This window comes from Zootoca vivipara, chromosome 10 (genome assembly GCF_963506605.1).
Source record: "Zootoca vivipara chromosome 10, rZooViv1.1, whole genome shotgun sequence".
In the NCBI taxonomy this organism is placed as follows: Eukaryota; Metazoa; Chordata; class Lepidosauria; order Squamata; family Lacertidae; genus Zootoca; species Zootoca vivipara.
In genome coordinates, this window is record NC_083285.1 from 53,334,821 (window position 1) to 53,350,571 (window position 15,751).

At 43.3% G+C, this 15,751-nt stretch overlaps 1 protein-coding gene across 13 annotated transcripts in view; it reads right to left on the minus strand.

Moving 5' to 3' along the window:
- The window catches only part of FGD4 (FYVE, RhoGEF and PH domain containing 4), a 125,463-nt gene that overhangs the window by 67,095 nt on the left and 42,617 nt on the right, over positions 1-15,751 (minus strand). The gene's annotated exons all lie outside the window — the stretch shown is intronic.

Sequence of the window (15,751 nt, forward strand, 5' to 3'; positions counted from 1 at the left end):
ACAACACCTAGCAAGTGTGATACTGTAAAGCCAAAATTATTGCCCTGTGGGCTTTGATTTAACATGGATATTCATAGCTGTCTACTTATTGCTAGAAATCATAGAAACTGATTTGGAAGAGGTCTCAAAAAAATAATAATTGTAGAGTCGGAAGCGGCCACAGGCGTTATCTAGTTCAACTCCCGCAATGCAGGGTTTTTTCCCCTCCAAGGTGGGGCTCAAATCCATGACCCTGAAATTAAGAGTCTCATGTTATAGCAACTCAGGTCCCGGATAAGCAGCCATCTAGCCTCCACTTTAAAAGTGGTTTCACTTTTTTTAAAAGGAGGCGGGAGTCTACCCTCTTTCCAAGAGGTCTACTTTAGGAGTATGAATGTAGCACCATTTCTGCTGTGCAAGCCTACTGTTTGCATTCTCCAGAACAAATCTTGCCTCAAAGTCATAGTTTGTTTGAAGTAAGACAAACCACAAACCTTGGTTCGGATGTAACCAACCACAAGTCTGGTTTGGGATGCAATGCTAAGCTAAAGGTGGGGTACCTTTTTCAATCTGAGGGCCACATTCGCTTCCAGGCACATCACCATGGTCCATCATGGCAGCCATAAAGTTCTGATCCAGTCACCTTGGCATGGATCTTGAATTCCCCTCAAATCAACACTGCCCCCAAGACCAGCTTGGTCGGCTCAGGCAGGGAGACTGCTGGACAATGTGGTGGGTGCTGTCCCACTGCAAAGCAGGCAACCACAGGCACCTGGCTCCTCCTCCAATGTACCTGGGGTCCTCCCTCTCTCACACAAGGGTGCTTTGCAACCATGCCAATGTGTTTCAAGTGTTCTGAGCATTTGAATTACATTAAACAGGGGTCTTCAAACTTTCCACCACAGGGTATACCTGAAACAACTAAAAACTATGGAGGTTTATGTGTGATAAAGGTAAAGGGACCCCTGACCATTAGGTCCAGTCGTGACCAACTCCGGGGTTGCGGCACTCATCTCGCATTATTGGCCAAGGGAGCCGACGTACAGCTTCCAGGTCATGTGGCCAGCATGACAAAGCCGCTTCTGGTAAACCAGAGTAGCACACGGAAACGCCGTTTACCTTCCCACTGTAGCGGTTCCTATTTATCTACATGCACTTTGACGTGCTTTAGAACTGCTAGGTTGGCAGGAGCTGGGACCGAGCAATGGGAGCTCAAGACAACAAAAACTGTGGTTTTTTAAAAAAATAATAATGAGAAAAGGACTGACTGAGAGGCATAGAAAGTTGACTTGGGGCTCTGTAAACTATCATAGCCCCAAATCAGCTTGCTGTCTCTTCTAGGCTAATCTACAAGTGCTGAACTCAAGGTGCCTGTTTAGCTATGCCTTTTCATTGCACTCAGACTTTATATTTGCAAATAAATATTGTAAAATACCGTAAGCTACCAGAGACGTTCTTCCAAAGGAAACTAAAACCAGGTAAGCAAACACATCCCCGAAACTTGTCAACACTGGAAGTGGGCTTGGCATAACAATGGGGTAATTTTGAAATCAAAGACCAACTTTTTCAAATAAACATAAAGTCTACATATTGGCATTTTTAGGTTGAAGCAACAAGGTGAAATTAAGGGGCACAGCCATACCATATGAAACACATTTCAGGTATGCTATTACAAACCCATGCCATAGTCAGGGAAAGTAAAAGTCTTCAATATAAAAGATGGCACAGGCTTATGTGAAAACAATTTCAACTCTCAATTAAAAGCTTGGTCTATCATTCCTAGAAACCTCAGTTTTCTAAAAGGAAAGTTAAGAGATCAACTGCTTTATCCGTGGATGATTAAAAAGATAAGGGGATACATGAGAGATTAAGGGAGATACAGTGCTGACCATCTCATTAATCTAATCCAAAAAGTCTACAACTGATTTTGTACTTAGCCGTGTTTAGACTAACCAAGGTCAATGAAATAAAGCTGTTCAAGCGCCTAGCAGGCAAAGCTCAAATCCCTCCACTTTGAAATGGTAATAGTATATTCACACATTCCTATTGTAAAGATGCCAATGTGGTGATCAGAGATCAAACTACAATAATTTCCGTTGTGCCCATTAAGATAAGAAAGTTCATTGTTGGTGCAGTGGTTACGCCTATACTCCTTTCTATTATTAACAGAATTTAACAGAATTTTAAAAGCCCAATAATCAATGTACATTCATACCTCGGGTTACGAACACTGCAGGTTGCACATTTTCGGGTTGTGGACCGTGCCGAACCTGGAAGTACTGGAACGGGTTACTTCCGGGTTTCGGCGCTCGCGCATGCGCAAAAACACAAAATGGCATGCGCAGAAGCGCGTCACATGTGTGCGCAGACATGGCGCTTCAGGCTGAGAACGCTGCGGGGTGCGAACGTGCCTCCCACACAGATCACGTTCGCAACCCGAGGTATGACTGTATTTGCTACTTTGTAGTGAAGACAGTATGGAGTATGCAATATGCAGATTCAGTTCTTCCCATGTGTCCCCCACCTCCACCACAGATCCCTTGTTTACAAACTGCTTCTGAGGCTGCTCAATGTGGCATAATCTAAAGCCAAATTCCCATTTACAACAGCAAAGCCTCCCATTATTATGAGGATTTTCTTCAATGACTACAGACTTCCTGCCCCAAATTTGGCAAAAGTGGATGAAATTCCCAGGCATAGCAGTCACTCCAGAGATGTGGTTACAGGTGGGGGAGGAGAGGCACCTTTAAAGCTTGGGGTGTGGGTGTGGGTGTGGGTGTGCTTTGCTTTGCTTTTCAAAGGGTAGCGTCTATAACTTTTTAATGTCTTAGCAAAATTGGATGGAATTTGCATAGCAGCCCCTCCTGAATGGGTTTTCTCCACCCTGTGGAACCATTCTTCCCCCACCCCAAATCCTCCACAGCCACCAGCCTAAGTTGCTTCTTCTGCTTCCTGGGGAGCAGGGGAGAGAGAGAGAGAGAGAGAGAGAGAGAGAGAGAGAGAGAGAGAGAGAGAGAGAAAACCTGGAAAGTAAGAGAAAGAGTGCTCACTCTTGTTCTGCTCCTTGCTCTCCTTTCTCTTCCTCTTCCTCAAGGACAAGAGAGAGAAGCATGAAGGGAAGAACAGAAACTTTTCCTTCTGCGCCCCTCTCTCACGACTGCTGCAAGAAGCATGAAAATGAAGTCTGTTTCCCCCTCAGTGAGTGCTTGGAAACCCGGCAAGGGAATTGACAGGCGGGTGGGGCAATCCACCTGCCAATCATATAATGTCATAATGATACTGTGACTGACACCCATCAGATTTGCCCCATGGGATAGATCCTTCTCAGAATTTGCCTCATGTTGCAAGAAAGGTCCCCCCCCCCCGCCTTACGAGGTTGTTGTAAGGATTACAACTACTGAAGTTGATGTATTTGAAAGCCATAAACAAATGTTAAGTATTTTAAGCTTTTATCACTACAGTGGAACCTCGGTTTATGAACACCTCGGTTTATGAATTTTCGGTTTATGAACGCCGTGGACCCATCTGGAATGGATTAATTCACTTTCCATTACTTTCAATGGGAAAGTTCGATTCAGTTTATGAACGCTTCAGTTTATGAACAGACTTCCGGAACCAATTGCACCCATGCTTCGGGTTAAGTACGCTTCAGGTTGAGTACTCCGTGGACCCGTCTGGAACGGATTAACCCACTTTCTATTACTTTCAATGGGAAAGTTCACTTCAGTTTATGAACGCTTCAGTTTATGAACAGACTTCCGGAACCAATTGTGTTCATAAACCGAGGTACCACTGTACAGTTATTTGTACTACAATGGATAAAACCATCAACATTTATTAATTGATGGTGACCCATTTTAACTGATACAATAACGCTGAATCACTGAGGCATCAAGCTAAAGGGCATTATATATATATATATATATATATATATATATATATATATATATATAGGCTTTGCTTCTAGAGTAGTACTATAATAAGGAATGAAAATGTATTCATGCAAGCTTAATAGTTCCCCATTTTAAAGGTTATGTGTCACCATTTAAATTGCTCTCCACATTAACATTTCTCTGGTTTCTTTGATGCAACACCAGTTTTAATTAAAAGAAGCAGAAGAACATTGCATGCAGCAGGTTCCAGATTCAATCCATCACAGCCCAGGTGGCTCCTGGAATGTTTTGCAATTTTTCTTTAGAACGCCCCTTGGAAACGAAAACATACACACATAGAATTGAATAATGATTTCTGACGTTTTCACTATTAGTTATTGGCAGCAAACACTATACTAGTCAATAAACAGTGTGTAATGAAGTTCTTTCTCAGCAGGAGTGGTCAGATAAATTTATCGACCCACCAAACGTTAGAAAGTTTAAGCGAGTTTAAGTCAGAGGTGTTTGGGACTTTTCTTCCAGTTCGCCACTATATAGATAAATGGAGTTTTTCCTTTATCTCTGGGTAAGGTGGGGGACAGGGAGTACAGACTCCCTACCCAATCTCAAAAAGTATGAACACTTGTCCAAAAGAGAAGAGTTGCCAAGAACTACAGAAAAACTAACCAGCAAACAGTTGTAGCATACAGGCGGCAACCATTTTAGGCACGTCCAATTGACGTGTGGGTCCTTTTGGACCTGGAAGAAGGCAAAACAGGGTTGGAACAGGGTGGGGTGTGTTTATATGCGCTCAGCCTATGCACTCAGGGACCGGGAACAAAAACAATGTGCAAAATGGCCATCGCCTGTACAGCAGAAAGCATGTTCCATTTACAAAAGCATCTGTATATAGGCAGACGGAGGGTTTTATGGCAAGGCTCCAGCATTTTCAGACCAAATGAGGGCAAAGCAATGCTTATTTCATACAAGCGGTCAGTCTGTAGGGAAAAGAGACTTGCGAGATAAGCAACGGCTCTATTCTGGATCAAAACAAAAAGGGCTTTCTGTAAGTAGCAGCAAAGCATTGCCCACAAGGGCCATGTAGGAATACTGGCTTCTATTATCAGATGGCCTGGATAGATCTTCTGGCTCCCACTAGGGATAGGGAAGGCCTCATTGCGACCACAATTTTCAAACTTTTATGTTGTATGTATGTTGTAGTAGTTTCCAAGATAAAGAAGCCTCTGTCCAAACTAGATACCACAATGTATCTGAAAGAGGAACATCAGCCTGTCATGGAATGTATCGGCAGCTTGCCAAGAAAAGTCTCCGTACTGTATGAAATGCCCCTCGCATAAAAAGTCTATCTCAAAAAGAGTTCCTTGAATTCCCATCAATCTCAAAAATTTTCATTTATTTAAAACATTTCTGTCCTGCTCTTCAGCTGAACAAGGATCCCAAAGCAGCTTACAGGTTACTGATGCCCCTCAGGGTCACAATCAAAATATATGATCAAGGGTTGTGACAGAGGCAAAGCAAAAAACCTTTGGATAAAAGCAGAGGATATTGTCTCCAAGATTAAAGAGAAAACAATATGTCAGTGAAACAATTCAAAGGCAATTCATGGTGACTCAATGGCCATCAAAGATCGCATACGACTAACAGGTGGTTATCCTGTGGCACACTAGGAGTTTCTGGAATACAACTCACATAATTTGCAGCGATTGGTCATGCTGGCTGGGGCTGATGGGAGTTGGCATCCAATGACATCTGCAGGGCCAGAAATAAAGCCCCCCACGCCTTAGCACTTCTAAATGGTGAACCCACAGCCTAGAGGCCAGATCAGGCCCACCACCAGAAAAATCAATGGCACCCCTCTTACCATTATTGCTAGGAGGTCTTAACACTCCTAGGTCCCTCCTAACTGACAAGTAAAGCTGAAAGAGCTTGTATTTGAAGTCATGATAAGGTAAAGTCATAACTTGGTATTTCTTCCATTTGTTCTCCCCAATTCTGTGAAAGGAGAACAGCTGAGCAAGAACACTAGATAATAAAATGAAAAATCCCACCAGTGGACATCACTCCCTCCCAGTGGACATCACTCCCTCCCAGTGCAACCCCAAGACAATACCACTTGTACCCCATCTTTCATTGACTGTCATTAAAGAGCTTTTACATTTCCAAACCATTTGAGTCTGGCTGCTTTTCAAATGGCAAGTGGACAACCAGCCTCATCCATAAACCCCATCAGCCACCCAATTGCCTAATCATGCAATTTGGGAATATGATTTTTGACTTCTTCACAATCTGTATACGACGGCACACTATTTTCAGGTCATCTGCAAGCTTGGCTACCTTGCCCCTGACAGTAGTAAATTTATGTATTGGCTTCCAAAGAGTGGTAGGGGATGTTTTATCCCATGTCGATGGCCTTTCAGCTGATTCCCTGGTGACCCGCTGGAATGCGGAGTTAACCAGCGCTATTGACTGTCTGGCTCCGAAACGCCCTCTCAGATTGCATGGAGCCCGGACAGCCCCGTGGTTTTCCCCGGCGCTGAGGGCAATGAAACAGTCGTTGAGACGGCTAGAGCGCCGGTGGCGGAAAACTCATTTTGAATCAGACCGGACACGGGCTAGAGCTCAACTTCGAGTCTACCAAGTGGCAATGGCGACGGCGAAGAGGACCTTCTTCGCATCTGCAGAAAACAGCAGCAGGAGACTCTTCCAGGTGGTTCACAATTTAGCGGAACCACCTGCTCCATCCGGGCCCAGTACGGGCCACATGATCTCCTGCAATGATTTTGCAAAGTTTTTTGCAGATAAAGTCGCTCAGATTCGGGAAGAGGTAGACTCCACCGTGGGAGCAGGGCCAGGGCGGGGGAGTGCTAGAGTCCTGTCTAGTCAAGTTTTGTGGGATCAATTTCAATCTGTTACCTCCGAGGATGTGGACAGGCTGCTTAGACGAATGAAACCAACTACCTGTCTCCTTGATCCTTGCCCATCCTGGCTTATAAAAGCTAGCCAGGAAGGGCTGGGCGATGGGCTTCGCGGGTTGGTAAATGCTTCTCTCCTTGAGGGAGCCTTCCCAGACCCGCTGAAAGAGGCGGTTATTAAACCGCTTCTTAAAAAACCATCTTTAGATCCGGCCAATGTGGCCAACTATCGCCCAGTCTCAAATCTTCCATTCTTGGGCAAGGTGATTGAGCGAGTGGTTGCGGAACAACTCCAGGCACGCCTGGAAGAAGCGGACCATTTGGATCCCTTCCAGTCAGGATTCAGGCCTCATCATGGGACTGAAACTGCCTTGGTCGCACTGGTCGATGATCTCCGGCGGGCTAGGGACAAAGGTAAGAGCTGTTTCCTTGTTCTGCTGGATCTCTCAGCGGCTTTTGACACCATCGACCATAACATCCTTCTGGACCGTCTAGAGGGCTTGGGAGCTGGGGGCACTGTCATGCAGTGGTTCCGCTCCTTCCTCCTGGGCCGTGTTCAGAAAGTGGTGGTGGGGGATGAGTGTTCAGACCCCTGGGCTCTCACTTGTGGGGTGCCTCAGGGTTCTGTCCTCTCCCCCATGCTTTTTAACATCTATATGCAGCCGCTGGGAGAGATCATCAAGAGGTTTGGGCTGGGTGTCCATCAGTATGCTGATGATACCCAGCTCTACCTCTCTTTTAAATCAGAACCAGTGAAGGCGGTGAAGGTCCTGTGTGAGTGCTTGGAGGCGGTTGGAGGATGGATGGCGGCTAACAGATTGAGGTTGAATCCTGACAAGACAGAAGTACTGTTTGTGGGGGACAGGAGGCGGGCGGGTGTGGAGGACTCTCTGGTCCTGAATGGGGTAACTGTGCCCCTGAAAGACCAGGTGCGCAGCCTGGGAGTCATTTTAGACTCACAGCTGTCCATGGAGGCACAGGTCAACTCCGTGTCCAGGGCAGCTGTTTATCAGCTCCATCTGGTACGCAGGCTGAGTCCCTACCTGCCCACTGACTGTCTCTCCAGAGTGGTGCATGCTCTAGTTATCTCTCGCTTGGACTACTGCAATGCGCTCTACGTGGGGCTACCTTTGAAGGTGACCCGGAAACTACAACTAATCCAGAATGCGGCAGCTAGACTGGTGACTGGGAGCGGCCGCCGAGATCACATAACACCGGTCCTAAAAGACCTACATTGGCTCCCAGTACGTTTCCAAGCACAATTCAAAGTGTTGGTGTTGACATTTAAAGCCCTAAACGGCCTCGGTCCGGTATACCTGAAGGAGCGTCTCCACCCCCATCGTTCTGCCCGGACACTGAGGTCCAGCTCCGAGGGCCTTCTGGCGGTTCCCTCATTACGAGAAGCCAAGTTACAGGGAACCAGGCAGAGGGCCTTCTCGGTAGTGGCACCCACCCTGTGGAATGCCCTCCCACTAGAGGTCAAAGAGAACAATTACCAGACCTTTAGAAGGCATCTCAAGGCAGCCCTGTTTAGGGAAGCTTTTAATGTTTGATGGATTTCTGTATTTTAGAATTTCTGTTTTTTGGGAAGCCGCCCAGAGTGGCTGGGGGAACCCGGCCAGATGGGCGGGGTATAAATAATAAATTATTATTATTATTATTATTATTATTATTATTATTATTATTATTATTATGAACAAGTTGTACGGCAAATGGTCCACATGCAGATAGCTTGAGGGACCCCACTATTTACTTCCCTCCGTTGTGAAAACTGTCTGTTGATTCCTATCCTGTTTATCCTGTTTTATAGCTAATTTTGATGGAGACTGGGTTTATATTATAAAAAACAGAAAGAGAAAGACTTTTATTAGGTTCGGGTCAAACAGAAGGAAATATTACTTCACACTACATGTAAGTGATGTATGCAATTGATACAAAATATGATGACTAGACAAATTCAGAATGTATTGCTAATGGGCTGTCCTATAGTTTGTAACAGTGAATGTGAACTCGGTTCTCCTACCTGTACATAGACAAAATGATTCCATAAGTTAAGGGCAAGGAGAAACATAGCCTAATGAGGATTGAGCATGCTAAGTGGAAGGAATGCAATATCCTAAAATATAACACAGTTGGGCTGGAACACTGAACAAGAGCTGTCCATACTGCAATATTTTGTTGCACTAACCACTTGTTAGCTATAATAAATAAAATATAACTTGAAATGGAAAGAGGTAAAAATATCATTTCCAGTTGTTGGAGACAACAAGTAGAGAGAGGTCACCTTCATCATGCCCTGGGTCGACGTGTTCAAATGAAATGTTAAGATTCTGATGCAGCATTGCATTTCCCCAGCAACAAAAAAACAACAACCTGGGATCTGACTGCTGTGAACATGTTCTCACATATTATAGAATTAAATCATCTGGACAAGTGACATGAAAAACAGATCAATATGCAGATAATAGCTTTCACATAAAGGCTAGAATAAGCTACAGGATTAGAGTTTGCAGATGCAGGTAGCCTTAACATTTTAAGGAGGAGGTGATCAGAGGGGGGAAATTGTCACTGCTTCAGGTGGTGGGTTCGCTGCCCTCAGCAGCCTACCAGTGTCCATTTGGGACAGAATGCCCCATAGGACCACCAATGTGGTATCTGCTAGGTTGGTGAAGGCTTTGGTCCCCACTCAGCTCTCACCTGTGGCTCCTAGAAGCTGTCAGCATGCTGGACAGCAGCTTCATCCTGTCATGTGTGATTATGTTGATCAATAAAGCAAAATCCTGGCTAGCAGCAGAATATAACTGTAACAACTAGCTGTGAAGAAATCAGAAGCAACTAATATACCACTTTGCTGGATTAGTTGACTTTCCCCACAAACAGAAATATGCAGTGCTTATTTCTAAAGTTGAGTGTGAACTGATTTGTCCAGGAACAAAGCAGCTCTAGAAAACTTAAGCCAACAAGGAAAACTCAAGTGTATGCAATATCAAGGTACAGTGGTACCTCAGAAGTTGAACAGAATCCGTTCCAGAAGTCCGTTCAACTTCCAAAGCATTCAGAAACCAAGGTGCGGCTTCCGATTGGCTGCAGATAGCTCCTGCAACCAATCGGAAGCCGAGTCGGATTCCAAAGAAAGTTCGCAAACTGGAACACTCACTGCCGGGTTTGTGGCATTTTGGAGCTAAAATGTTCAACTCGCAAGGTGTTTGGGATCAGAGGTATGACTGTACACAGAACTGCGGAGTACTAGCTTTCTGCCTTTAGGAACCTTTTCCACATTAGCTTGTGTGCCAAGGAATTTTTTTGCATGTGGCATGGATTTCTTGAATATTTTGGATCATGTTCTAGGTCAAGTGTCATACGTCTCACAAGAACCTGGTGTGAATACAGTGGTACCTCAGGTTATTGACGCTTCAGGTTACAGATGCTTCAGGTTACAGACTCTGCTAACCCAGAAATAGTACCTTGGGTTAAGAACTCTACTTCAGGATGAGAAGAATAATTGTGCGGCGGCAGAAGGCCCCATTATCTAAAGTGGTACCTCAGGTTAAGAACAGTTTCAGGTTAAGAACAGACCTCCAGAACGAATTAAGTTCTTAACCCAAGTTACCACTGTACAGTACTCCCTAGCTCAACTGTGCATTAACAGAGGAAGATCTGCAGTAGACAAGCAGTCTTTTACAGAACATTGGAGGCTGCCTTATACAGAGTCAAACCATTGGTCCATCTGCTTGAGAGGCACCTTAAAACTACACCCAGAAATAGGAAATTACACCTCCCTGAAAAACTGATTCCTTCACCATTTTGCAGGCAATTTTATTGGGTTTTTTTCTGGTTTAGCCACTGATTGTTCAAAATATCATCTTACCGTTTTCACACTTCTAAAAGAAAATAGGATGCATCTAATGGTGGCACTGCACTAGGTGGAAAGATCATAAACTAGCACAAGTTTTGGGCAGGCAAAACACATTGCCCCAAACTGAATGTAAGCACTTTCTACTAGTGCTAAGTCACCACAATTCCCAATTTGCAAGGAATTGAAGAAAAGAGGAGAAACATCAGAATTTTACCTTAGCTTGCAAAAGTACAAATCATATTATCTCTGTGATTTTTTAGATTGCCCAGAAATGGCAAAAACCATGTCAGCTCATTTCCCCTCCAACATGGAATGCTGTTCAGAAGTTGAAGGCATGGCTTGTAAGTCTTCTTTCCTTCCTTCTTTCCTTCCTTCCTTCCTTCCTTCCTTCCTTCCTTCCTTCCTTCCTTCCTTCCTTCCTTCTTACTTACTTACTTACTTTCTTTCTACAAGTTATGCCTTTTCAAACTGACTAATAGCTTTAACCTTGAGTCAGAGAGGCTCCTTTGAAAACAAAATCCCACAAGCTTTTAGCAATATGTTTTAAATTAAAACCTTGAAAATGTAACAAAAAAATTAAACTCTGCAGGGCAAGAGCCTGAATGCAGTAGATGAATCTAAGTCATGCCCAACAGCATTCCAGAATAATGTGTCAAAGGGAAAAGCAGAAAGCCTTCTCTGTTTCTGGGAAACAATTGGGTCAGTTTTATTTGCCATTCATTTTGACTCTATACATTTAGTCAAACTCAATTACTCGATGTCAGACTTCCTTTCAACCAACTACTCCTTCCATATGAGAGCAGAAACACACATTAAGCATGTTATGTTATGTTTCTGATATGACAAAAGAAATAGGACAGTGCTTCTGCTTCTATAGAAATAAAATCAGGATTCATTTTTGACGTCTTTTGTAACCTTGTAGAACAGCATTAATAAAGGTACTTGTTCTGAATCGCCAGAGGGAAAGATGAATTGCCTAAAGTGAGTTGCCTGAATGGCAGATGTAAAGGCTATGATCAGGGTAAAGAGCAACCAGCTGGGACACCTATCACACAAGTATAAACATTACCATTTGGAAAATTAGTTCCATTAGAACAAAGTTCATCAAGCTAGAAAAATACAAAACTTAGGACCAACAGCATTTCAGAATGCAGCATACAGACTTTTGAGCTACACAGGTTAGACCTCCAGGACTTTTTCTTTCTAACAACTAGATTTTTAAAGTGATGGCATAGCATTAATTCCTGCTCATTCTAGGCTCATGTTTCTTGCTGTGGATGCTCAGCATGAGAATATTTGGAGCAAGCAGATCATGCATCCAAGTTATCAGCTAGGAAAAGCCTACATTAAATGGGTACTGGCATCTCCATATGGGTTCTGCACCGCAATCACTACAATCTGTGTAACAGTGGTACCAAGAAAAGGGACTACCACAAGTGTGCAAATTACAGCTGCCTTGTGTACAACCCTGCAGATGTGGCAGTACAGTTGGAGTTTCATAAAAACAAATGCCAGAATCAAATTAGCTAGGTACCAATCACATGTGAAATCAACACGCTATCACAGAAAACAACATCTTCAGGGTTTCTTTCCCAGGGCCCAGCTCTACCCGGAGACGCCAGGGATTGAACCTGGGGTCTTCTGTGTGCAAAGCAGATGCTCTGCCACTGAGCCACAACTCTTCTCCAGCTTACTTCTGAGTAACTGAGAGACTTACTTCCGAGTCAACATGCATTTGTGTGCCATATACCACTACATAAACCCATAGCATCTAACATATTGAATTATTTGTTTAACATAGCCCTATCAATGTGCACAGTTGCTCTGTAGAAAACCACAGGCCAGGTCCCGGGCCTAAGGAGGTTACCATCAAAAACTCAACACAGGAGAAACAGCAGAGGTGATAAAGTAACATGAAAGCAGTATGTGATTGTTTCAGTTCAGTGCTTCAGATTATAATTATAGGTCAAGTTATAGCAGGGCATGGGAATAAAGGAGCTGGTGGCAAAGGGTTCATGGAAAAAGTGAGCTGGGCTAAGAATCTGAAAGAAGTGGTGCCACACAGGTGTTCGTGGAGGCAGTTCCAAGCATAGAATGGACAAGGGAGGAAGGTTGGAGTCTTTTGAGAAAGCAATAGACCATTAGACGGTGATGGGTGTTTGGATGGGAGAAGAGAAGGTCACAAGTTATATCAGGAAAGCCACAGAGAGTTCTGAAGGTAAGGGCAATGAGCTCCTGCTGCATTTGGGAACAGACAGAAATTTAAGGAAGAGCATCATGAGGTCACAGCAATGAGGGAGGCCCAGTTTCAGTAGAAAGTGCTGCATGTAAAAATGTAAAATATAATGCAATGCACCTTAAAAATCAACGTATCCCATGAGAACTAAACTCAAAACTCCTGCTCATACGTATTCACTGCATTAGAAGATGTTGTGTGTTGCTCCTGAGCTTGGGCTCTGCTGAACCTCTCTGGGGAGGGATTTCTGTGGCTGTTACTCAGAGAGCTTTATGAAAAAGGCCACCCTTGACTACCCACAGATTGAAAGGGGGGCCTATCAAGGGGGCAGCCTCTAAACTAAGTCAGGCTCACATCACTTTCATACAAGACTAGGATTTGCTGTGACTGTGAAATGCATATATTCTTTTTTAGCAAATGAAACAAAAATTTAACGATGAAACATCTGATACCTCCCCCATTTCTGCTTCCCAGCCTGGTGATTCATGAACCATTTTCCTGTTCCTCCCAGACACTGACCTACTAACATGTGAAGCACACGAACAGACAGACGTATTGCTTGAATTAAAAGACAGGCAGAGCTTAATTAAAAGGTGCCTAAGCTACTCCATCCTCACATATAAAATAAATATTGTAGTCCATGACTGTAGCATATGAGCTCCAAAGTGGTGGAGGGGCGCAGGTACCCTAACACAAGCAATGCTGATCTCAGTATTTTTTTGGTACAATAATGCTTGTACCTTTGTTCAAAGGTATAAAGAATATATCTTGTTTGTACACAAAAACATTAACCATGCATTTGACATAAACCACACACACAAAAATAATTATAATAAAAACCATCACCAACCATACCATTTTTCTAAAAAAGCATTAGGAAATGAATGACACTTTCCCACGTTGCTCCAGCTTTTGCTTTTATTAAGACACAGCACATTGTTTCCTTCATGCACACACACCCTGAAAACTTGTTCAAAAAAAGTCTCTAGACAATAATGTCTAATGGGGCGAGTCCATGAGGTTTGAAGAGAAATGAGCCTCCCTCCTGCCCAGTCATTGCTATTTCCTGCATCATCTGCACAAATACCCCACACCAAAACCACATTATCTATTCTGTTCCATAACAGTACCATAGAAATTAGCAGATACCTAAAAGACAAAAATCTTTAAATAGCAATCATGTTGATATCATTATTCAATGAAATGCAGCTTGCCTATCTGCCATGTCCCTCAGAATGCTATTGCAGAAACGCAATGTAATGTACATTAGGTAACAGTATCTAAAAGCAAATTCAAGTGACGTTTGTCAAGACTTTCTCCTTTTAAAAAATAAAGCCATAAAATAAAGCCACTGAAAAATAAGACAATAGAGCTTTGCCCCCTCCCCCATTTTCTTGCTCTCCGCCATACAGAAACAAACACACACACACACACCCTCTTGCTGATCAGCATCTATAGAAAGTATGGCTGACAATAAGAGCTCATTGATAAATATCAATATCATAAGCCACATTGGCATCAATGAAAACAATAGCACCGTGCATTTAGTGCTTACCTTTTATGAACTGAATTCACTCTTGGTGAGAAATCGTTTATGCTTTCGAGATTTTTTTTTTAAAACATCCCTTCTTGCGTCGTTCTCCGGCACACTAATCCAAGCCTTCCATTAACACACTCCATTGCAGATAATTGCAGGCAGCACACACTCCCCTGCTTTTCCCAGTTCCCAACACAGCAAGGATAATCACATTCCAGTGAGGAGGGAACAGATGGTGGATTCCATGGTAACCAACCCTCCTAAGGCTATTGGTAGAACTGTGTGACTACAGCTTATTTGGTAACAATCACTCTTTGTGCTTCAGCTTTGCAAATCCCCAACGATGGGACTGTACAGCGTTTAGCACATATTGGGCAAGGCTAGCAGGTGCTTTGCCATGTCAAACAACACTGCAGCATAAACAAAACCGGGTTTAACCTTGATGTTATGTTCCCCCCGGGCAGGCTTCGTGTTCCAACAGACAATCATTTCATTTCATTTTAAACTGCTTGCCTACCCCACTGCAAGGGCGTGAGGCAGTTAACAACAAAGGGCAAGCATATACAGAAGTCCAATTAAAATCAGATTAGAATTAAAATAATGCAAAGTATATACCAAAGCCTATCTAAAAGTGAGCTTCCAACTGCTTACATGTATTTACTATCTTACTCCAGGATTTATTATTTAGGTTAGAGGTTTCCAGATGGTGTGGAAGTGTGCTCATTCAACCTTACTTTTCAATTAATTAATGTTATTGCAATGCATGCAATTTATACTTCAAAAGCAAAAAAAGACTATGATTGATCACCACAGGAAAAAGAAAACCAGGTTCCTAATGTAGTGTTAAAATATCTATTAGTGTCCTGTAGCAACAAATATAGGAATAAACAAAACACCAACTTCTCAAGTGTGTTTATGAAAAGATGTACAACAAAGATTGCTTCCATACTGATTTGCTAGAAAAAGTGGTTTATACTACAGTGGTACCTCGGTTTATGAACACAATTGGTTCCGGAAGTCTGTTCATAAACTGAAGCGAACTTTCCCATTGAAAGTAATGGAAAGTGGATTAATCTGTTCCAGATGGTCCGCGGAGTACTTAAACTGAAGCGTTCATAAACTGAAGCGAACTTTCCCATTGAAAGTAATGGAAAGTGGATTAATCTGTTCCAGACGGTCCGCGGAGTACTTAAACTGAAGCGTTCATAAACTGAAGCGAACTTTCCCATTGAAAGTAATGGAAAGTGGATTAATCTGTTCCAGACGGGTCCGCGGAGTACTCAACCTGAAGCGTACTTAACCCGAAGCATGGGTGTAACTGGTTCCGGAAGTCTGTTC